Below are 26710 nucleotides of genomic sequence, written 5' to 3' on the forward strand. Positions count from 1 at the left end.
GTATTACTATGTCATATTAAATAGATATTTATAACTGTTCTTTCTATATCATGACGACTGTCCTGTATTACTATGTCATATTAAATAGAGATTTATAACTGTTGTTTCTATATCATGACGACTGCCCTGCATTACTATGTCATATTAAATAGATATTTATAACTGTTCTTTCTATATCATGACGACTGCCCTGTATTACTATGTCATAGTAAATAGATATTTATAACTTTTCTTTCTATATCATGACGACTGTCCTGTATTACTATGTCATATTAAATAGATATTTATAACTGTTCTTTCTATATCATGACGACTGTCCTGTATTACTATGTCATATTAAATAGATATTTATAACTGTCCTTTCTATATCATGACGACTGCCCTGTTTTACTATGTCATATTAAATAGATATTTATAACTGTTCTTTCTATATCATGACGACTGTCCTGTATTACTATGTCATATTAAATAGAGATTTATAACTGTTCTTTCTATATCATGACGACTGCCCTGTATTACTATGTCATATAAAATAGATATTTATAACTTTTCTTTCTATATAATGACGACTGTCCTGTATTACTATGTCATATTAAATAGATATTTGTAACTGTTCTTTCTATATCATGACGACTGCCCTGTATTACTATGTCATATTAAATAGATATTTATAATAGTTCTTTCTATATCATGACGACTGTCCTGTATTACTATGTCATATTAAATAGATATTTATAACTGTTCTTTCTATATCATGACGACTGCCCTGTATTACTATGTCATATTAAATAGATATTTATAACTGTTCTTTCTATATCATGACGACTGTCCTGTATTACTATGTCATATTAAATAGATATTTATAACTGTTCTTTCTATATCATGACGACTGCCCTGTATAACTATGTCATATTAAATAGATATTTATAACTGTTATTTCTATATCATGACGACTGTCCTGTATTACTATGTCATATTAAATAGAGATTTATAACTGTTCTTTCTATATCATGACGACTGTCCTGTATTACTATGTCATATTAAATAGAGATTTATAACTGTTCTTTCTATATCATGACGACTGTCCTGTATTACTATGTCATATTATATAGACATTTATAACTGTTCTTTCTATATCATGACGACTGTCCTGTATTACTATGTCATATTAAATAGAGATTTATAACTGTTCTTTCTATATCATGACGACTGCCCTGTATTACTATGTCATATTAAATAGATATTTATAACTTTTCTTTCTATATCATGACGACTGTCCTGTATTACTATGTCATATTAAATAGATATTTATAACTCTTCTTTCTATATCATGACGACTGTCCTGTATTACTATGTCATATTAAATAGATATTTAGAACTGTTCTTTCTATATCATGACGACTGCCCTGTATTACTATGTCATATTAAATAGATATTTATAACTGTTCTTTCTATATCATGACGACTATCCTGTATTACTATGTCATATTAAATAGATATTTAGAACTGTTATTTCTATATCATGACGACTGCCCTGTATTACTATGTCATATTAAATAGATATTTATAACTGTTCTTTCTATATCATGACGACTGCCCTGCATTACTATGTCATATTAAATAGAGATTTATAACTGTTCTTTCTATATCATGACGACTGCCCTGTATTACTATGTCATATTAAATAGATATATATAACTTTTCTTTCTATATCATGACGACTGTCCTGTATTACTATGTCATATTAAATAGATATTTATAACTGTTCTTTCTATATCATGACGATTGTCCTGTATTACTATGTCATATTAAATAGATATTTATAACTGTTCTTTCTATATCATGACGACTGCCCTGTATTACTATGTCATATTAAATAGATATTTATAACAGTTCTTTCTATATCATGACGACTGTCCTGTATTACTATGTCATATTAAATAGATATTTATAACTGTTCTTTCAATATCATGACGACTGTCCTGTATTACTATGTCATATTAAAAAGACATTTATAACTGTTCTTTCTATATGATGACGACTGCCCTGTATTACTATGTCATATTAAATAGATATTTATAACTGTTCTTTCTATATCATGACGACTGTCCTGTATTACTATGTCATATTAAATAGATATTTATAACTGTTCTTTCTATATCATGACGACTGCCCTGTATAACTATGTCATATTAAATAGATATTTATAACTGTTATTTCTATATCATGACGACTGTCCTGTATTACTATGTCATATTAAATAGAGATTTATAACTGTTCTTTCTATATCATGACGACTGTCCTGTATTACTATGTCATATTAAATAGAGATTTATAACTGTTCTTTCTATATCATGACGACTGTCCTGTATTACTATGTCATATTATATAGACATTTATAACTGTTCTTTCTATATCATGACGACTGTCCTGTATTACTATGTCATATTAAATAGAGATTTATAACTGTTCTTTCTATATCATGACGACTGCCCTGTATTACTATGTCATATTAAATAGATATTTATAACTGTTCTTTCTATATCATGACGACTGCCCTGTATTACTATGTCATATTAAATAGATATTTATAACAGTTCTTTCTATATCATGACGACTGTCCTGTATTACTATGTCATATTAAATAGATATTTATAACTGTTCTTTCTATATCATGACGACTGTCCTGTATTACTATGTCATATTAAAAAGACATTTATAACTGTTCTTTCTATATGATGACGATTGTCCTGTATTACTATGTCATATTAAATAGATATGTATAACTGTTCTTTCTATATCATGACGACTGTCCTGTATTACTATGTCATATTAAATAGATATTTATAACTGTTCTTTCTATATCATGACGACTGTCCTGTATTACTATGTCATATTAAATAGAGATTTATAACTGTTCTTTCTATATCATGACGACTGTCCTGTATTACTATGTCATATTAAAAAGACATTTATAACTGTTCTTTCTATATCATGACGATGGTCCTGTATTACTATGTCATATTAAAAAGACATTTATAACAGTTCTTTCTATATCATGACGACTGTCCTGTATTACTGTGTCATATTAAATCGATATTTATAACTTTTCTTTCTATATCATGACGACTGTCCTGTATTACTATGTCATATTAAAAAGATATTTATAACTGTTCTTTCTATATCATGACGACTGTCCTGTATTACTGTGTAATATTAAATAGATATTTATAACTGTTCTTTCTATATCATGACGATTGTCCTGTATTACTATGTCATATTAAATAGATATTTATAACTGTTCTTTCTATATCATGACGACTGCCCTGTATTACTATGTCATATTAAATAGATATTTATAACAGTTCTTTCTATATCATGACGACTGTCCTGTATTACTATGTCATATTAAATAGATATTTATAACTGTTCTTTCTATATAATGACGACTGTCCTGTATTACTATGTCATATTAAAAAGACATTTATAACTGTTCTTTCTATATCATGACGATTGTCCTGTACTACTATGTCATATTAAATAGATATGTATAACTGTTCTTTCTATATCATGACGACTGTCCTGTATTACTATGTCATATTAAATAGATATTTAGAACTGTTCTTTCTATATCATGACGACTGTCCTGTATTACTATGTCATATTAAATAGAGATTTATAACTGTTCTTTCTATATCATGACGACTGCCCTGCATTACTATGTCATATTAAATAGATATTTATAACTGTTCTTTCTATATCATGACGACTGCCCTGTATTACTATGTCATATTAAATAGATATTTATAACTTTTCTTTCAATATCATGACGACTGTCCTGTATTACTATGTCATATTAAATAGATATTTATAACTCTTCTTTCTATATCATGACGACTGTCCTGTATTACTATGTCATATTAAATAGATATTTAGAACTGTTCTTTCTATATCATGACGACTGCCCTGTATTACTATGTCATATTAAATAGATATTTATAACTGTTCTTTCTATATCATGACGACTGTCCTGTATTACTATGTCATATTAAATAGATATTTAGAACTGTTCTTTCTATATCATGACGACTGCCCTGTATTACTATGTCATATTAAATAGATATTTATAACTGTTCTTTCTATATCATGACGACTGCCCTGCATTACTATGTCATATTAAATAGAGATTTATAACTGTTCTTTCTATATCATGACGACTGCCCTGTATTACTATGTCATATAAAATAGATATTTATAACTGTTCTTTCTATATCATGACGACTGTCCTGTATTACTATGTCATATTAAATAGATATTTATAACTGTTCTTTCTATATCATGACGACTTCCCCTGTATAACTATGTCATATTAAATAGATATTTATAACTGTTATTTCTATATCATGACGACTGTCCTGTATTACTATGTCATATTAAATAGAGATTTATAACTGTTCTTTCTATATCATGACGACTGTCCTGTATTACTATGTCATATTATATAGACATTTATAACTGTTCTTTCTATATCATGACGACTGTCCTGTATTACTATGTCATATTAAATAGAGATTTATAACTGTTCTTTCTATATCATGACGACTGCCCTGTATTACTATGTCATATTAAATAGATATTTATAACTTTTCTTTCTATATCATGACGACTGTCCTGTATTACTATGTAATATTAAATAGATATTTATAACTCTTCTTTCTATATCATGACGACTGTCCTGTATTACTATGTCATATTAAATAGATATTTAGAACTGTTCTTTCTATATCATGACGACTGCCCTGTATTACTATGTCATATTAAATAGATATTTATAACTGTTTTTTCTATATCATGACGACTGTCCTGTATTACTATGTCATATTAAATAGATATTTAGAACTGTTCTTTCTATATCATGACGACTGCCCTGTATTACTATGTCATATTAAATAGATATTTATAACTGTTATTTCTATATCATGACGACTGCCCTGCATTACTATGTCATATTAAATAGAGATTTATAACTGTTCTTTCTATATCATGACGACTGCCCTGTATTACTATGTCATATTAAATAGATATTTATAACTTTTCTTTCTATATCATGACGACTGTCCTGTATTACTATGTCATATTAAATAGATATTTATAACTGTTCTTTCTATATCATGACGATTGTCCTGTATTACTATGTCATATTAAATAGATATTTATAACTGTTCTTTCTATATCATGACGACTGCCCTGTATTACTATGTCATATTAAATAGATATTTATAACAGTTCTTTCTATATCATGACGACTGTCCTGTATTACTATGTCATATTAAATAGATATTTATAACTGTTCTTTCTATATCATGACGACTGTCCTGTATTACTATGTCATATTAAAAAGACATTTATAACTGTTCTTTCTATATGAGGACGATTGTCCTGTATTACTATGTCATATTAAATAGATATGTATAACTGTTCTTTCTATATCATGACGACTGTCCTGTATTACTATGTCATATTAAATAGATATTTATAACTGTTCTTTCTATATCATGACGACTGTCCTGTATTACTATGTCATATTAAATAGAGATTTATAACTGTTGTTTCTATATCATGACGACTGCCCTGCATTACTATGTCATATTAAATAGATATTTATAACTGTTCTTTCTATATCATGACGACTGCCCTGTATTACTATGTCATAGTAAATAGATATTTATAACTTTTCTTTCTATATCATGACGACTGTCCTGTATTACTATGTCATATTAAATAGATATTTATAACTGTTCTTTCTATATCATGACGACTGTCCTGTATTACTATGTCATATTAAATAGATATTTATAACTGTCCTTTCTATATCATGACGACTGCCCTGTTTTACTATGTCATATTAAATAGATATTTATAACTGTTCTTTCTATATCATGACGACTGTCCTGTATTACTATGTCATATTAAATAGAGATTTATAACTGTTCTTTCTATATCATGACGACTGCCCTGTATTACTATGTCATATAAAATAGATATTTATAACTTTTCTTTCTATATAATGACGACTGTCCTGTATTACTATGTCATATTAAATAGATATTTGTAACTGTTCTTTCTATATCATGACGACTGCCCTGTATTACTATGTCATATTAAATAGATATTTATAACTGTTCTTTCTATATCATGACGACTGTCCTGTATTACTATGTCATATTAAATAGATATTTATAACTGTTCTTTCTATATCATGACGACTGCCCTGTATTACTATGTCATATTAAATAGATATTTATAACTGTTCTTTCTATATCATGACGACTGTCCTGTATTACTATGTCATATTAAATAGATATTTATAACTGTTCTTTCTATATCATGACGACTGCCCTGTATAACTATGTCATATTAAATAGATATTTATAACTGTTATTTCTATATCATGACGACTGTCCTGTATTACTATGTCATATTAAATAGAGATTTATAACTGTTCTTTCTATATCATGACGACTGTCCTGTATTACTATGTCATATTAAATAGAGATTTATAACTGTTCTTTCTATATCATGACGACTGTCCTGTATTACTATGTCATATTATATAGACATTTATAACTGTTCTTTCTATATCATGACGACTGTCCTGTATTACTATGTCATATTAAATAGAGATTTATAACTGTTCTTTCTATATCATGACGACTGCCCTGTATTACTATGTCATATTAAATAGATATTTATAACTTTTCTTTCTATATCATGACGACTGTCCTGTATTACTATGTCATATTAAATAGATATTTATAACTCTTCTTTCTATATCATGACGACTGTCCAGTATTACTATGTCATATTAAATAGATATTTAGAACTGTTCTTTCTATATCATGACGACTGCCCTGTATTACTATGTCATATTAAATAGATATTTATAACTGTTCTTTCTATATCATGACGACTATCCTGTATTACTATGTCATATTAAATAGATATTTAAAACTGTTATTTCTATATCATGACGACTGCCCTGTATTACTATGTCATATTAAATAGATATTTATAACTGTTCTTTCTATATCATGACGACTGCCCTGCATTACTATGTCATATTAAATAGAGATTTATAACTGTTCTTTCTATATCATGACGACTGCCCTGTATTACTATGTCATATTAAATAGATATTTATAACTTTTCTTTCTATATCATGACGACTGTCCTGTATTACTATGTCATATTAAATAGATATTTATAACTGTTCTTTCTATATCATGACGATTGTCCTGTATTACTATGTCATATTAAATAGATATTTATAACTGTTCTTTCTATATCGTGACGACTGCCCTGTATTACTATGTCATATTAAATAGATATTTATAACAGTTCTTTCTATATCATGACGACTGTCCTGTATTACTATGTCATATTAAATAGATATTTATAACTGTTCTTTCAATATCATGACGACTGTCCTGTATTACTATGTCATATTAAAAAGACATTTATAACTGTTCTTTCTATATGATGACGACTGCCCTGTATTACTATGCCATATTAAATAGATATTTATAACTGTTCTTTCTATATCATGACGACTGTCCTGTATTACTATGTCATATTAAATAGATATTTATAACTGTTCTTTCTATATCATGACGACTGCCCTGTATAACTATGTCATATTAAATAGATATTTATAACTGTTATTTCTATATCATGACGACTGTCCTGTATTACTATGTCATATTAAATAGAGATTTATAACTGTTCTTTCTATATCATGACGACTGTCCTGTATTACTATGTCATATTAAATAGAGATTTATAACTGTTCTTTCTATATCATGACGACTGTCCTGTATTACTATGTCATATTATATAGACATTTATAACTGTTCTTTCTATATCATGACGACTGTCCTGTATTACTATGTCATATTAAATAGAGATTTATAACTGTTCTTTCTATATCATGACGACTGCCCTGTATTACTATGTCATATTAAATAGATATTTATAACTTTTCTTTCTATATCATGACGACTGTCCTGTATTACTATGTCATATTAAATAGATATTTAGAACTGTTCTTTCTATATCATGACGACTGCCCTGTATTACTATGTCATATTAAATAGATATTTATAACTGTTCTTTCTATATCATGACGACTGTCCTGTATTACTATGTCATATTAAATAGATATTTAGAACTGTTATTTCTATATCATGACGACTGCCCTGCATTACTATGTCATATTAAATAGATATTTATAACTGTTCTTTCTATATCATGACGACTGCCCTGCATTACTATGTCATATTAAATAGAGATTTATAACTGTTCTTTCTATATCATGACGACTGCCCTGTATTACTATGTCATATTAAATAGATATTTATAACTTTTCTTTCTATATCATGACGACTGTCCTGTATTACTATGTCATATTAAATAGATATTTATAACTGTTCTTTCTATATCATGACGATTGTCCTGTATTACTATGTCATATTAAATAGATATTTATAACTGTTCTTTCTATATCGTGACGACTGCCCTGTATTACTATGTCATATTAAATAGATATTTATAACAGTTCTTTCTATATCATGACGACTGTCCTGTATTACTATGTCATATTAAATAGATATTTATAACTGTTCTTTCTATATCATGACGACTGTCCTGTATTACTATGTCATATTAAAAAGACATTTATAACTGTTCTTTCTATATGATGACGATTGTCCTGTATTACTATGTCATATTAAATAGATATGTATAACTGTTCTTTCTATATCATGACGACTGTCCTGTATTACTATGTCATATTAAATAGATATTTATAACTGTTCTTTCTATATCATGACGACTGTCCTGTATTACTATGTCATATTAAATAGATATTTATAACTGTTCTTTCTATATCATGACGACTGTCCTGTATTACTATGTCATATTAAATAGATATTTATAACTGTCCTTTCTATATCATGACGACTGCCCTGTTTTACTATGTCATATTAAATAGATATTTATAACTGTTCTTTCTATATCATGACGACTGTCCTGTATTACTATGTCATATTAAATAGATATTTATAACTGTTCTTTCTATATCATGACGATTGTCCTGTATTACTATGTCATATTAAATAGATATTTATAACTGTTCTTTCTATATCGTGACGACTGCCCTGTATTACTATGTCATATTAAATAGATATTTATAACAGTTCTTTCTATATCATGACGACTGTCCTGTATTACTATGTCATATTAAATAGATATTTATAACTGTTCTTTCTATATCATGACGACTGTCCTGTATTACTATGTCATATTAAAAAGACATTTATAACTGTTCTTTCTATATGATGACGACTGCCCTGTATTACTATGTCATATTAAATAGATATTTATAACTGTTCTTTCTATATCATGACGACTGTCCTGTATTACTATGTCATATTAAATAGATATTTATAACTGTTCTTTCTATATCATGACGACTGCCCTGTATAACTATGTCATATTAAATAGATATTTATAACTGTTATTTCTATATCATGACGACTGTCCTGTATTACTATGTCATATTAAATAGAGATTTATAACTGTTCTTTCTATATCATGACGACTGTCCTGTATTACTATGTCATATTAAATAGAGATTTATAACTGTTCTTTCTATATCATGACGACTGTCCTGTATTACTATGTCATATTATATAGACATTTATAACTGTTCTTTCTATATCATGACGACTGTCCTGTATTACTATGTCATATTAAATAGAGATTTATAACTGTTCTTTCTATATCATGACGACTGCCCTGTATTACTATGTCATATTAAATAGATATTTATAACTTTTCTTTCTATATCATGACGACTGTCCTGTATTACTATGTCATATTAAATAGATATTTATAACTCTTCTTTCTATATCATGACGACTGTCCTGTATTACTATGTCATATTAAATAGATATTTAGAACTGTTCTTTCTATATCATGACGACTGCCCTGTATTACTATGTCATATTAAATAGATATTTATAACTGTTCTTTCTATATCATGACGACTGTCCTGTATTACTATGTCATATTAAATAGATATTTAGAACTGTTATTTCTATATCATGACGACTGCCCTGTATTACTATGTCATATTAAATAGATATTTATAACTGTTCTTTCTATATCATGACGACTGCCCTGCATTACTATGTCATATTAAATAGAGATTTATAACTGTTCTTTCTATATCATGACGACTGCCCTGTATTACTATGTCATATTAAATAGATATTTATAACTTTTCTTTCTATATCATGACGACTGTCCTGTATTACTATGTCATATTAAATAGATATTTATAACTGTTCTTTCTATATCATGACGATTGTCCTGTATTACTATGTCATATTAAATAGATATTTATAACTGTTCTTTCTATATCGTGACGACTGCCCTGTATTACTATGTCATATTAAATAGATATTTATAACAGTTCTTTCTATATCATGACGACTGTCCTGTATTACTATGTCATATTAAATAGATATTTATAACTGTTCTTTCTATATCATGACGACTGTCCTGTATTACTATGTCATATTAAAAAGACATTTATAACTGTTCTTTCTATATGATGACGATTGTCCTGTATTACTATGTCATATTAAATAGATATGTATAACTGTTCTTTCTATATCATGACGACTGTCCTGTATTACTATGTCATATTAAATAGATATTTATAACTGTTCTTTCTATATCATGACGACTGTCCTGTATTACTATGTCATATTAAATAGAGATTTATAACTGTTGTTTCTATATCATGACGACTGCCCTGCATTACTATGTCATATTAAATAGATATTTATAACTGTTCTTTCTATATCATGACGACTGCCCTGTATTACTATGTCATATTAAATAGAGATTTATAACTGTTCTTTCTATATCATGACGACTGTCCTGTATTACTATGTCATATTAAATAGAGATTTATAACTGTTCTTTCTATATCATGACGACTGTCCTGTATTACTATGTCATATTAAATAGATATTTAGAACTGTTCTTTCTATATCATGACGACTGCCCTGTTTTACTATGTCATATTAAATAGATATTTATAACTGTTCTTTCTATATCATGACGACTATCCTGTATTACTATGTCATATTAAATAGATATTTAGAACTGTTCTTTCTATATCATGACGACTGCATTGTATTACTATGTCATATTAAATAGATATTTATAACTGTTGTTTCTATATCATGACGACTGCCCTGCATTACTATGTCATATTAAATAGAGATTTATAACTGTTCTTTCTATATCATGACGACTGCCCTGTATTACTATGTCATATTAAATAGATATTTATAACTTTTCTTTCTATATCATGACGACTGTCCTGTATTACTATGTCATATTAAATAGATATTTGTAACTGTTCTTTCTATATCATGACGACTGCCCTGTATTACTATGTCATATTAAATAGATATTTATAACTGTTCTTTCTATATCATGACGACTGTCCTGTATTACTATGTCATATTAAATATATATTTATAACTGTTCTTTCTATATCATGACGACTGCCCTGTATTACTATGTCATATTAAATAGATATTTATAACTGTTCTTTCTATATCATGACGACTGTCCTGTATTACTATGTCATATTAAATAGATATTTATAACTGTTCTTTCTATATCATGACGACTGCCCTGTATAACTATGTCATATTAAATAGATATTTATAACTGTTATTTCTATATCATGACGACTGTCCTGTATTACTATGTCATATTAAATAGAGATTTATAACTGTTCTTTCTATATCATGACGACTGTCCTGTATTACTATGTCATATTAAATAGAGATTTATAACTGTTCTTTCTATATCATGACGACTGTCCTGTATTACTATGTCATATTATATAGACATTTATAACTGTTCTTTCTATATCATGACGACTGTCCTGTATTACTATGTCATATAAAATAGAGATTTATAACTGTTCTTTCTATATCATGACGACTGTCCTGTATTACTATGTCATATTATATAGACATTTATAACTGTTCTTTCTATATCATGACGACTGTCCTGTATTACTATGTCATATTAAATAGATATTTATAACTGTTCTTTCTATATCATGACGACTGTCCTGTATTACTATGTCATATTAAATAGATATTTATAACTGTTTTTTCTATGTTATGACGACTGTCCTGTATTACTATGTCATATTAAATAGATATTTATAACTGTTCTTTCTATATCATGACGATTGTCCTGTATTACTATGTCATATTAAATAGAGATTTATAACTGTTTTTTCTATATCATGACGACTGTCCTGTATTACTATGTCATATTATATAGACATTTATAACTGTTCTTTCTATATCATGACGACTGTCCTGTATTACTATCTCATATTAAATAGATATTTATAACTGTTCTTTCTATATCATGACGACTGTCCTGTATTACTATGTCATATTAAATAGATATTTATAACAGTTCTTTCTATATCATGACGACTGTCCTGTATTACTATGTCATATTAAATAGACATTTATAACTGTTTTTTCTATATCATGACGACTGTCCTGTATTACTATGTCATATTAAATAGATATTTATAACTGTTTTTTCTATATATTATGACGACTGTCCTGTATTACTATGTCATATTAAATAGATATTTATAACTGTTCTTTCTATATCATGACGACTGTCCTGTATTACTATGTCATATTAAATAGATATTTAGAACTGTTCTTTCTATATCATGACGACTGCCCTGTTTTACTATGTCATATTAAATAGATATTTATAACTGTTCTTTCTATATCATGACGACTGTCCTGTATTACTATGCCATATTAAATAGAGATTTATAACTGTTCTTTCTATATCATGACGACTGCCCTGTATTACTATGTCATATAAAATAGATATTTATAACTTTTCTTTCTATATCATGACGACTGTCCTGTATTACTATGTCATATTAAATAGATATTTGTAACTGTTCTTTCTATATCATGACGACTGCCCTGTATTACTATGTCATATTAAATAGATATTTATAGCTGTTCTTTCTATATCATGACGACTGTCCTGTATTACTATGTAATATTAAATAGATATTTATAACTGTTCTTTCTATATCATGACGACTGCCCTGTATTACTATGTCATATTAAATAGATATTTATAACTGTTCTTTCTATATCATGACGACAGTCCTGTATTACTATGTCATATTAAATAGATATTTATAACTGTTCTTTCTATATCATGACGACTGCCGTGTATAACTATGTCATATTAAATAGATATTTATAACTGTTATTTCTATATCATGACGACTGTCCTGTATTACTATGTCATATTAAATAGAGATTTATAACTGTTCTTTCTATATCATGACGACTGTCCTGTATTACTATGTCATATTAAATAGAGATTTATAACTGTTCTTTCTATATCATGACGACTGTCCTGTATTACTATGTCATATTATATAGACATTTATAACTGTTCTTTCTATATCATGACGACTGTCCTGTATTACTATGTCATATTAAATAGAGATTTATAACTGTTCTTTCTATATCATGACGACTGCCCTGTATTACTATGTCATATTAAATAGATATTTATAACTTTTCTTTCTATATCCTGACGACTGTCCTGTATTACTATGTCATATTAAATAGATATTTATAACTCTTCTTTCTATATCATGACGACTGTCCTGTATTACTATGTCATATTAAATATATATTTATAACTGTTCTTTCTATATCATGACGACTGCCCTGTATTACTATGTCATATTAAATAGATATTTATAACTGTTCTTTCTATATCATGACGACTGTCCTGTATTACTATGTCATATTAAATAGATATTTAGAACTGTTCTTTCTATATCATGACGACTGCCCTGTATTACTATGTCATATTAAATAGATATTTATAACTGTTCTTTCTATATCATGACGACTGCCCTGCATTACTATGTCATATTAAATAGAGATTTATAACTGTTCTTTCTATATCATGACGACTGCCCTGTATTACTATGTCATATTAAATAGATATTTATAACTTTTCTTTCTATATCATGACGACTGTCCTGTATTACTATGTCATATTAAATAGATATTTATAACTGTTCTTTCTATATCATGACGATTGTCCTGTATTACTATGTCATATTAAATAGATATTTATAACTGTTCTTTCTATATCATGACGACTGCCCTGTATTACTATGTCATATTAAATAGATATTTATAACAGTTCTTTCTATATCATGACGACTGTCCTGTATTACTATGCCATATTAAATAGATATTTATAACTGTTCTTTCTATATCATGACGACTGTCCTGTATTACTATGTCATATTAAAAAGACATTTATAACTGTTCTTTCTATATGATGACGACTGTCCTGTATTACTATGTCATATTAAATAGATATGTATAACTGTTCTTTCTATATCATGACGACTGTCCTGTATTACTATGTCATATTAAATAGATATTTATAACTGTTCTTTCTATATCATGACGACTGTCCTGTATTACTATGTCATATTAAATAGAGATTTATAACTGTTGTTTCTATATCATGACGACTGCCCTGCATTACTATGTCATATTAAATAGATATTTATAACTGTTCTTTCTATATCATGATGACTGCCCTGTATTACTATGTCATAGTAAATAGATATTTATAACTTTTCTTTCTATATCATGACGACTGTCCTGTATTACTATGTCATATTAAATAGATATTTATAACTGTTCTTTCTATATCATGACGACTGTCCTGTATTACTATGTCATATTAAATAGATATTTAGAACTGTTCTCTCTATATCATGACGACTGCCCTGTTTTACTATGTCATATTAAATAGATATTTATAACTGTTCTTTCTATATCATGACGACTGTCCTGTATTACTATGTCATATTAAATAGATATTTAGAACTGTTCTTTCTATATCATGACGACTGCCCTGTATTACTATGTCATATTAAATAGATATTTATAACTGTTCTTTCTATATCATGACGACTGCCCTGCATTACTATGTCATATTAAATAGAGATTTATAACTGTTCTTTCTATATCATGACGACTGCCCTGTATTACTATGTCATATTAAATAGATATTTATAACTGTTCTTTCTATATAATGACGACTGTCCTGTATTACTATGTCATATTAAATAGATATTTGTAACTGTTCTTTCTATATCATGACGACTGCCCTGTATTACTATGTCATATTAAATAGATATTTATAACTGTTCTTTCTATATAATGACGACTGTCCTGTATTACTATGTCATATTAAATATATATTTATAACTGTTCTTTCTATATCATGACGACTGCCCTGTATTACTATGTCATATTAAATAGATATTTATAACTGTTCTTTCTATATCATGACGACTGTCCTGTATTACTATGTCATATTAAATAGATATTTATAACTGTTCTTTCTATATCATGACGACTGCCCTGTATAACTATGTCATATTAAATAGATATTTATAACTGTTATTTCTATATCATGACGACTGTCCTGTATTACTATGTCCTATTAAATAGAGATTTATAACTGTTCTTTCTATATCATGACGACTGTCCTGTATTACTATGTCATATTAAATAGAGATTTATAACTGTTCTTTCTCTATCATGACGACTGTCCTGTATTACTATGTCATATTATATAGACATTTATAACTGTTCTTTCTATATCATGACGACTGTCCTGTATTACTATGTCATATTAAATAGAGATTTATAACTGTTCTTTCTATATCATGACGACTGTCCTGTATTACTATGTCATATTATATAGACATTTATAACTGTTCTTTCTATATCATGACGACTGTCCTGTATTACTATGTCATATTAAATAGATATTTATAACTGTTCTTTCTATATCATGACGACTGTCCTGTATTACTATGTCATATTAAATAGATATTTATAACTGTTTTTTCTATGTTATGACGACTGTCCTGTATTACTATGTCATATTAAATAGATATTTATAACTGTTCTTTCTATATCATGACGATTGTCCTGTATTACTATGTCATATTAAATAGAGATTTATAACTGTTTTTTCTATATCATGACGACTGTCCTGTATTACTATGTCATATTATATAGACATTTATAACTGTTCTTTCTATATCATGACGACTGTCCTGTATTACTATCTCATATTAAATAGATATTTATAACTGTTCTTTCTATATCATGACGACTGTCCTGTATTACTATGTCATATTAAATAGATATTTATAACAGTTCTTTCTATATCATGACGACTGTCCTGTATTACTATGTTATATTAAATAGACATTTATAACTGTTTTTTCTATATCATGACGACTGTCCTGTATTACTATGTCATATTAAATAGATATTTATAACTGTTTTTTCTATATATTATGACGACTGTCCTGTATTACTATGTCATATTTAATAGATATTTATAACTGTTCTTTCTATATCATGACGACTGTCCTGTATTACTATGTCATATTAAATATATATTTATAACTGTTCTTTCTATATCATGACGACTGCCCTGTATTACTATGTCATATTAAATAGATATTTATAACTGTTCTTTCTATATCATGACGACTGTCCTGTATTACTATGTCATATTAAATAGAGATTTATAACTGTTCTTTCTATATCATGACGACTGTCCTGTATTACTATGTCATATTAAATAGATATTTATAACTCTTCTTTCTATATCATGACGACTGTCCTGTATTACTATGTCATATTAAATAGATATTTATAACTGTTGTTTCTATATCATTACGACTGTCCTGTATTACTATGTCATATTAAATAGAGATTTATAACTGTTGTTTCTATATCATGACGACTGCCCTGCATTACTATGTCATATTAAATAGAGATTTATAACTGTTCTTTCTATATCATGACGACTGCCCTGTATTACTATGTCATATTAAATAGATATTTATAACTTTTCTTTCTATATCATGACGACTGTCCTGTATTACTATGTCATATTAAATAGATATTTGTAACTGTTCTTTCTATATCATGACGACTGCCCTGTATTACTATGTCATATTAAATAGATATTTATAACTGTTCTTTCTATATCATGACGACTGTCCTGTATTACTATGTCATATTAAATAGATATTTATAACTGTTCTTTCTATATCATGACGACTGCCCTGTATTACTATGTCATATTAAATAGATATTTATAACTGTTCTTTCTATATCATGACGACTGTCCTGTATTACTATGTCATATTAAATAGATATTTATAACTGTTCTTTCTATATCATGACGACTGCCCTGTATAACTATGTCATATTAAATAGATATTTATAACTGTTATTTCTATATCATGACGACTGTCCTGTATTACTATGTCATATTAAATAGAGATTTATAACTGTTCTTTCTATATCATGACGACTGTCCTGTATTACTATGTCATATTTAATAGAGATTTATAACTGTTTTTTCTATATCATGACGACTGTCCTGTATTACTATGTCATATTATATAGACATTTATAACTGTTCTTTCTATATCATGACGACTGTCCTGTATTACTATGTCATATTAAATAGAGATTTATAACTGTTCTTTCTATATCATGACGACTGTCCTGTATTACTATGTCATATTATATAGACATTTATAACTGTTCTTTCTATATCATGACGACTGTCCTGTATTACTATGTCATATTAAATAGATATTTATAACTGTTCTTTCTATATCATGACGACTGTCCTGTATTACTATGTCATATTAAATAGATGTTTATAACTGTTTTTTCTATATCATGACGACTTTCCTGTATTACTATGTCATATTAAATAGACATTTATAACTGTTCTTTCTATATCATGACGACTGTCCTGTATTACTATGTCATATTAAATAGACATATATATCTGTTCTTTCTATATCATGACGACTGTCCTGTATTACTATGTCATATTAAATAGATATTTATAACTGTTTTTTCTATGTTATGACGACTGTCCTGTATTACTATGTCATATTAAATAGATATTTATAACTGTTCTTTCTATATCATGACGACTGTCCTGTATTACTATGTCATATTAAATAGAGATTTATAACTGTTTTTTCTATATCATGACGACTGTCCTGTATTACTATGTCATATTATATAGACATTTATAACTGTTCTTTCTATATCATGACGACTGTCCTGTATTACTATCTCATATTAAATAGATATTTATAACTGTTCTTTCTATATCATGACGACTGTCCTGTATTACTATGTCATATTAAATAGATATTTATAACAGTTCTTTCTATATCATGACGACTGTCCTGTATTACTATGTCATATTAAATAGACATTTATAACTGTTTTTTCTATATCATGACGACTGTCCTGTATTACTATGTCATATTAAATAGATATTTATAACTGGTTTTTCTATATCATGACGACTGTCCTGTATTACTATGTCATATTAAATAGACATTTATAACTGTTCTTTCTATATCATGACGACTGTCCTGTATTACTATGTCATATTAAATAGATATTTATAACAGTTCTTTCTATATCATGACGACTGTCCTGTATTACTATGTCATATTAAATAGATACGTTTTCTAAGGATGTAGGTCTAGGCATATGTGTATTTTATGTATATAGGTGTATATATATGTATATATATATGTGTGTGTGTGTGTGTGTGTATGAATGCATGTATATGGATGTATATATATTTGTATGTATGTGTGTATGTATATGTATGTACATATGTGTATTTTATGTATATAGGTATATGCGGCTACGTATGTGTATATGTCTATGTGTGTATATGTATGTATATGTATGCGCATGTATGCATGTATATGTATATATGTGTATTTTTATGTATGTATTTGCGTATTTGTATGTACGTATGTGCATATGTGAATGTGCATATATATATATATATGTGTGTATGTATATATATATATGTGTGTGTATGTGCATGTATATGTGTATGTGTATGTATGCGTGTATTTATATATATGCATATATATATATATATATATATATATATATATATATATATATATATATATATATATATATATATATATATATATATATATATATATAACGCATGCATACCAATGACCGTCTTCTGTGTCATGTCTGCGTGAAGGTATGCAAGTCGCTGGTAGGACTAAAAAGTCATCTTCGTGCACATGCACTTTCAGTGATTGAGTGAGTGGAACTCGACTGGCAAAATGTTGCAACTATCATCTATATATATATACATACATACATATATATATACATATATATATATATATATATATATATATATATATATATATATATATGTATATATATATTGTTTGTTTGTCCTTTTGAAGTCGATTTTTAATTATAAATTATGAATCATTTTACTCAATATTAAAATAGCTCTAGGATATCCATGCATATCGAGCTTATTATATATCTACATTACAACGAGCACTGTTTTCTTTTAATTGTATTAATGCATTTACTAATACATCAAAATAAACGAAAGCTCGGGTTTAGCTGCTGTCTGACGTAACATGACAATCAAACAATTACAAATCCGTGCGTTTAGTTTTAACTAGACGCTAATTGTTGTCAAAAAACAAAAAAACACCTACTTTTGTAGTATCTTTTTTTACAAAAATTACTTGAAAAAAAAAAATAAAAAAATATTTGAAAAAAAATTACTTGAAAAAGAAATAATACCACACCGCTCGACCGTCCCCTTCGTTTTCAGAGATCCATTTGAGAGCGCCACTTTCTATTCGTGTGTTTATTCTAAGTGGTTAAATTGCTTTGGCCGCACACAAAACAAATTTATACATCGCACTAGAGCGAGTGTGCCGGGAGGGTGGAGGTCCGCGGTGTGCTGACAAACGTCGTCTTCATGTGTCAGCAGCTAATCGGTCTCTTAACCATCGGGGCCGTGTTGACATGGAGCACGATATTCATTGCTTGTCAGGTGGAAACCTTTAAACCAGCACACAAATATTTACAAATCGAAGGTTTGGGGTCGGATTCATCAGCTGACGTCAACCGCATCCATCTTTATTTTGAAATGTTTTTCTTTTTTTTTAAATCGCTATTTTATTTACTTTTGCGTTCTTTACTGGAATGAAAGTTGATGAAAGCACCTAACGTTACGAAATGTACAGATTAGAGGTGATGAGTTTCATTTCATAGTAAAAACAGAGATCAAATATTCATTTGAGGATTTTTATTTTATAACATTCTCTTAATAAATTTCTATACGTTTTCGTCTTCCTGTTCTAATATACAGTGGCGCTAAAAAAAAGAAAATCCGCACTTTTTATTTTAAAAAAAAAAACAACGTAAATTTAAGCTAAACTGAATGGAACTGTTTCAACAGCCTATATTCCAGAATTAAACTAATAAACGCACACTTCTAAAAGTTTACGAAAATGGCGTCGCTCTCCACATGAGATACTAACGCTAAAAAAAAATACAAACATACTGGGTCCGTCAGCATAAAATATCGTAAAATAAACCAATAAAACGAATTTACTCAGAAGTTTCGAGAGGTTATTTTTAGCAACTATCTTTTTAAGTCCATACCTAAGCAGATATTTGCTAAAGATTTTTTATTAAACATTCCCTTTTACATAAGCGATCTTCTAAATCCGTTAGCATAAAAATGTTGTTATTAAAATAAACAATAAACCTTAGTCACAGTCGCGTGGGATTTTTGGCTAATTCCTAAACGCTGAGATTTTTATTCCCAACTTTTTTTTTTTTTTCATTTTTGTAATAAATAATAAAATAAATTACTGTCACAATTTTTCAGCAGAAACACCTTTTTTGGACCAATTTGACTGGATAGATGGCTGACAGAACAAGAACACGCTACCCCCGTGAAGTAAATAAATGGTCCCGCTCGAAATTCCGTCCAAATTCCCGACTTCGACAGAAACATTCCCCAGTTCGACAAGATACACCTGAAGAAGGTCGGAGGTTATATCGACCGAAACGTTGTGAAAATCACACTCAAGATGAGAACAGTAATCCGATGAATACATATAACTTATCCTCATCTTAAAAATTCAGAAACGTTTATTTTTGGAGTTTTGCCAAAATTAACTCGATTTCGTATAATTTTAATAGTTAAATATTGCCAAACATCAATAATAAGAATAGTTATTTATTGGCAGAGGATAGAGTTAGACACAAGGTTAGTTTTTGATGTGGGAAAATCCAGTTCTCCCAGAAGAATGGATTGGAAAAAAAAATTTGTGTTTAAGAATTTCTATATACATAAATAGTTATATTTTTATTTTCCCCTTTTTTATGCTTCCTCTTATATCGTTTTTCTAATCATCATTATATTATTACGCTCATCGCTCCGTCCGTTATCATGCTGTGCATCCCTAAAAAAGGAAAGTGGAATATTTATTCCAAAAAGTGGAATATTCTAAATAAACCTTAAAAGGAAACATTAAAAAAAAATTGGTGTCGCTGTTGAGGCAAAGCTAATAAAAACGATTTGTCTTTCTTGGCCTTTTGGCTAAGATCAAAGTGTAGTATCTGTCTTCAGGTGCTACATTTCAATTTCTTTTCTCTCAGTGGACGAGAAATCCTTTACGACTAAGACAATTTTTTCTCTAACTAATATGTTAGTAACATACCCAAGAATTATGAAAAATGATGAAATGGAGGTTAATTTATTAGTGTGTGTGTAATGAAATAATCAGCCCAGCAAATGTATCAAAGTTATTATTTTAGTAAGGTTGGGCGACAACGTTGGTTTAAATTATAAATTAAATATTGTCGAAATTAGTAACATATCCAAGAATTACGAAAAATGATGAAATGTGAGTGGATTGATGTATGTGTTTGTAATGAAATAATCAGCCTAGAAAATATATCAAAGTTATTATTTTAGTAAGGTGTGTGATATGGTGAGTTTAAATGATGAAAAATTATTGTAAAAATTAGTACTATATCCAAGAATTATTAAAAATAAAAATGATAAAATGTGAGTTAATTAATAGTTGTGTTTTTTTATAAAATAATCAGTCGATACAATATATCAAATTTAATATTTTAGTAAAGGGAGAGGCGATAATGTGGGTTGAAATTATGCAAAATTATTGTCGAACATAGTAACATATTCAATAATTGTGAAAAATGATAAAATATGAGTTAATTGACCGGTGTGTTTGTAATGAAATAATCAGCTCATGAAATATATCAAAGATATTTTTTTAGTAAGGGGGAAGTACAGTTTTAATAAAAAAACTAGAATATGATTGTGCCTTCATTCATGCTGAATTCAAAGCATGCCCAGCAAAAATATATTGCATAGGAAAAATGCTGCTGTGGAATTTCCACTGGTCCCGCTAGTAATAACAATTTCTGTAAAGTCTGATGAAGTTACTGGATCGTTAATACGACTCGGTAACCGAAACATGTGTAACTAAGCAGATAAAACGGTAATAAAAATAAATATATTTACTCTGCAATAGTATTGAGCACTTTCTTCAGGTTTTTACTAATTACCAGTTTTGCTATATATATATATATATATATATATATATATATATATATATATATATATATATATATATATATATATAATGACAAAAAAGTATATTCCAAAGTTCATGATGTTCACCATCTTATAATTTATTCAATTCGGTTGATATTTACAATTCTTGACAGTATCTGTTTCGTAGCGCAAAATCAATCACTTAATTATTATATCAATCAGTGAATCTATTATGCCCTTAACTCAGCAGAAGAAATAGCAACAATTAATTCAGTAACTAAGTTAGTTTATTGATCGTAAAAATAAATTTGTAATAATCATTATATCACAAATGGATTTATAATAACCAGATTCCAAATATTGATACAAAAAATAAACTGTTATATGTTGAAACAAGTGATTATGGTTGGATTGATAAGTGGTCTCAAATATACGAGTCAAAAGGGTTAATTGTTGGAATGGATGAAAATACAATATTATAGTTATAATAAGGTCCATCTATAGAACATCTATTAAGATAAACTATATATTTTTAATACATATATTAGTTAACTAAACGTCTATAAATTCATTTCAGAATTTTAAGTTTAATTTAAAGTGGAAAAATAGGCTAAGGCGGGGGAGGGGCTAAAGTGTAAGGAAACCGGAAGTAAACATAATCTATAATACTAGGTCTAAAACAATATTTATAATTCTTAATTAACTTCAAGTAAAATTAGAATTAGATTTCACTTAAATATACATTCAGTTAATTATAACTAAAAGAACATATTATTATGAGATTAGTAAACTCTGAAACCTTATTATTAGTGAATTAGGATATGTTCACTGTTAAACTAAAATTATACTTAAATAAGTAACACGTTAGTAAAGTCTTTATTAATACTAGATTGTCGAATGTTTACCTGGTAAAAGTATGTGAAATGTGGAATTTAAAAATATTACTTTTTTTTTACATGGAGGTCACCACTTATCAAGGCCCGGAAGCCACTCGGGGATAAGGGTTATTGCCTGTACAGTAATCAATGGGATAGTATCGTAGTAATCGTTAGTAATGGAGATTTGATAAAGTGTCTTACTTAAGGGGGCGGTTTATCAGGAATTTGTTTATTTTGGACTTGAAGACATCCAAGTTGTAGTCAGGTGGGAAACAGGCAAACGGAACAGAGTTCCACAGGCGATCAGTTCTAAGAAATAAGCTTTCTCCATGGAATCTACGTTTTGATTTAGGCACAGATAAAGAGTGAGGAAAATTACTGGCCGTGGTTTTAGATAGACGGGTGTTTTTCGTGAAAAATTGGCGAAGGGGAGCAGAGATTGGAGCTCGGACGAGCACTTGCCATGGAAATAACGATAAAACAAACTTTCAAACTTGATAAACTTCCAAATTAATAATAATAATAATAATAATAATAATAATAATAATAATAATAATAATAATAATAATGATAAAAAATCATATAAATAAATAAAAAAATAAATTAAAATTTAGGTAAGTAAAAGTAATCAATTAATTTACAATTTGACATTAAGTAGAAATGAAATATATCTTAATAACTTATGACTATCGATTGAAATGGTTTTAATAGGAACATCTTATATTGAACGGATTAGTGACTTAATTTATAATATATATTGATTTAACTCTTAATAACATTAAGTGAAAGGCATTAGAACTGTATAAACATTACTTATTAGTGGGATATAGATAGTTATGCATTTGGTATGTTCCAAGTATAAATATTAATAAAATAAAAATAAAATTAAGAAAAGTTAATATATCGACAGATTTAGTCCAAGGGGAGTAACTCTATCATACTTTAAATCAAATTAATTTTAACGTTTTACGTTTAAACTAAACAGTTGCGCATTCAGCAATTTTTTTATCTCGACCAAATGTAATTATGTGTTTAGAATTGACTGATACTAAGAATTATACTTGAAATAGTAATAAACTTGATTATAACACGCGAAATGTAATTATGTGTTTAGAATTGACTGATACTAAGAATTATACTTGAAATAGTAATAAACTTTATTATAACACGCGAAATATAATTATGTGTTTAGAATTGACTGATACTAAGAATTATACTTGAAATAGTAATAAACTTTATTATAACACGCGAAATGTAATTATGTGTTTAGAATTGACTGATACTAAGAATTATACTTGAAATAGTAATGAACTTGATTATAACACGCGAAATGAATTATGTATCTTTTAAATTCAAATCAATAAATTATTTAATATAAATGTTTACGTCAATCGATCTTTTTTGTTTAGTTTAGTTTAGTTTCGTATTTGCAAACATGTACAACAGTTTATAATTATTGATGTTATTTTCATAAGTGTGCAGACATAAATTAGAATTAATAAATTTATTAATTATTAAATAGAACATTTAGATAGAATATTTATGAATTAATAGGGATGTTAATACGAATAGTTGGGTTTAGTGACTTTATTTTTGAAATTCAAAATGGCGTAATGGAAACATATTAAAGGTATTTGCAGCTTCTCTTCCAATTTTCGGATTTTAATCATATCAAATCACACTTTATTTCCTTTTGATAGATTGATGGTTGCTATTTCTTCTGATGAGTTAAGGGCATCATAGAATCATTGATTGATATAATTATTAAGCGATTGATTTTGCGCATTACGAAACAGATACTGTCAAGAATTGTAAATGTCAACTGAATTAAAGGAATAAATAATAAGATGGTCAGCATCATGAATTTTGGAATATAGTTTTTTGTCATTCATTCACTATATTGCTCCGTAATTACATTGAGCTTCTTAAATGAGGATTGGTATATATTATAAGAAAATATATTTCTATAGAAATATATATTTCTATAGAAATATATATATGTGTGTGTGTGTGTGTGTGTGTGTGTGTGTGTGTGTGTGTGTGTGTGTGTCGCTTGAAAAATCAACAACAAAAGCTACGTAAACAGATAAACCAAAACAAGTAAACGGTAAATTGTCTGTGGCATCATAGCGTAATGGGTTAGGGCGTTGTACTGAAATACATAAGGCCCGGGGGTCGAATCATAACAACAGTCAAGCTGTGCTGAAGAGGATTAGGGCTCCGACCCACTCGTGTCCGTAGATTAATGTTTTTAAAAACATTGAGCTTCTTAAATGAGGATTGGTATATATTATAAGAAAATATATTTCTATAGAAATATATATTTCTATAGAAATATATATATATATATATATATATATGTATATATATATATATATATATATATATATATATATATATATATATCGTAGCAAATGTTTTATATCAACTACTATCGTAATAAAGAGATGCTCGATATTGTAGGTAGAGCACTAAGATAATAAATATTAAACTGATTGCAAATAAAAATTACGATGTTTACAAAAGTCAAAATTCATCAAATGTTCAAGTAGAAAGTATAAAAATCAACAGATGATTTGCATCTTTTATGTGTATTTTTATGGATAATTCGTAACAAAAAAAAACTAAACGATAGAAAATGAAGATAATTTTATTAGGATTTTCGATTTTGTTTTGTCTTCACCGCTTCTATCATTGCTTTTTGTGGTTCGAGGCGTTTTTGACCCCGGGGCACTTTTCGCCCTCAAACAGGATTATCTTTGGGCAAGTGGAGTGAAACGGGCGCCCATGTTCTGGGTGAGGTTGATTCGCTAGCACGGACGTGAACCCGCAAGCCCGGGGCCACGCCATGCTGACTGGGACTCGTCGTCAATAAGAAAAATTCTATCTTGGCTTGTTTTTGTTGATGTTGCTGATGTTGCTGTTCTTCTTCTTCTTCTTCTTCTTCTTCTTCTTCTTCTTCTTCTTCTTCTTTCTCTCTCTCACTCTTTCTCTCTCACTCACTTTCTCTATCTATCTATCTCTGTGTGTGTATATATATATATTGAGCACTTTCAGTTGAATTAAAGTCGGTCAATATAGCTCCTATGCATAGATCATCGTATAAGGATTAGATCACTCTTTGACTG

General features: G+C 28.0%; 1 pseudogene; it reads left to right on the forward strand.

The window, feature by feature from the left end:
* Positions 1 to 21699: 21699 nt before the first annotated feature.
* LOC145246982 (U2 spliceosomal RNA) lies at positions 21700 to 21842 on the forward strand (annotated as a pseudogene).
* Positions 21843 to 26710: the final 4868 nt, after the last annotated feature.

Source organism: Euprymna scolopes, chromosome 24 (genome assembly GCF_053919585.1).
Source record: "Euprymna scolopes isolate OS-2025 chromosome 24, ASM5391958v1, whole genome shotgun sequence".
Taxonomy (NCBI): domain Eukaryota; kingdom Metazoa; phylum Mollusca; class Cephalopoda; order Sepiida; family Sepiolidae; genus Euprymna; species Euprymna scolopes.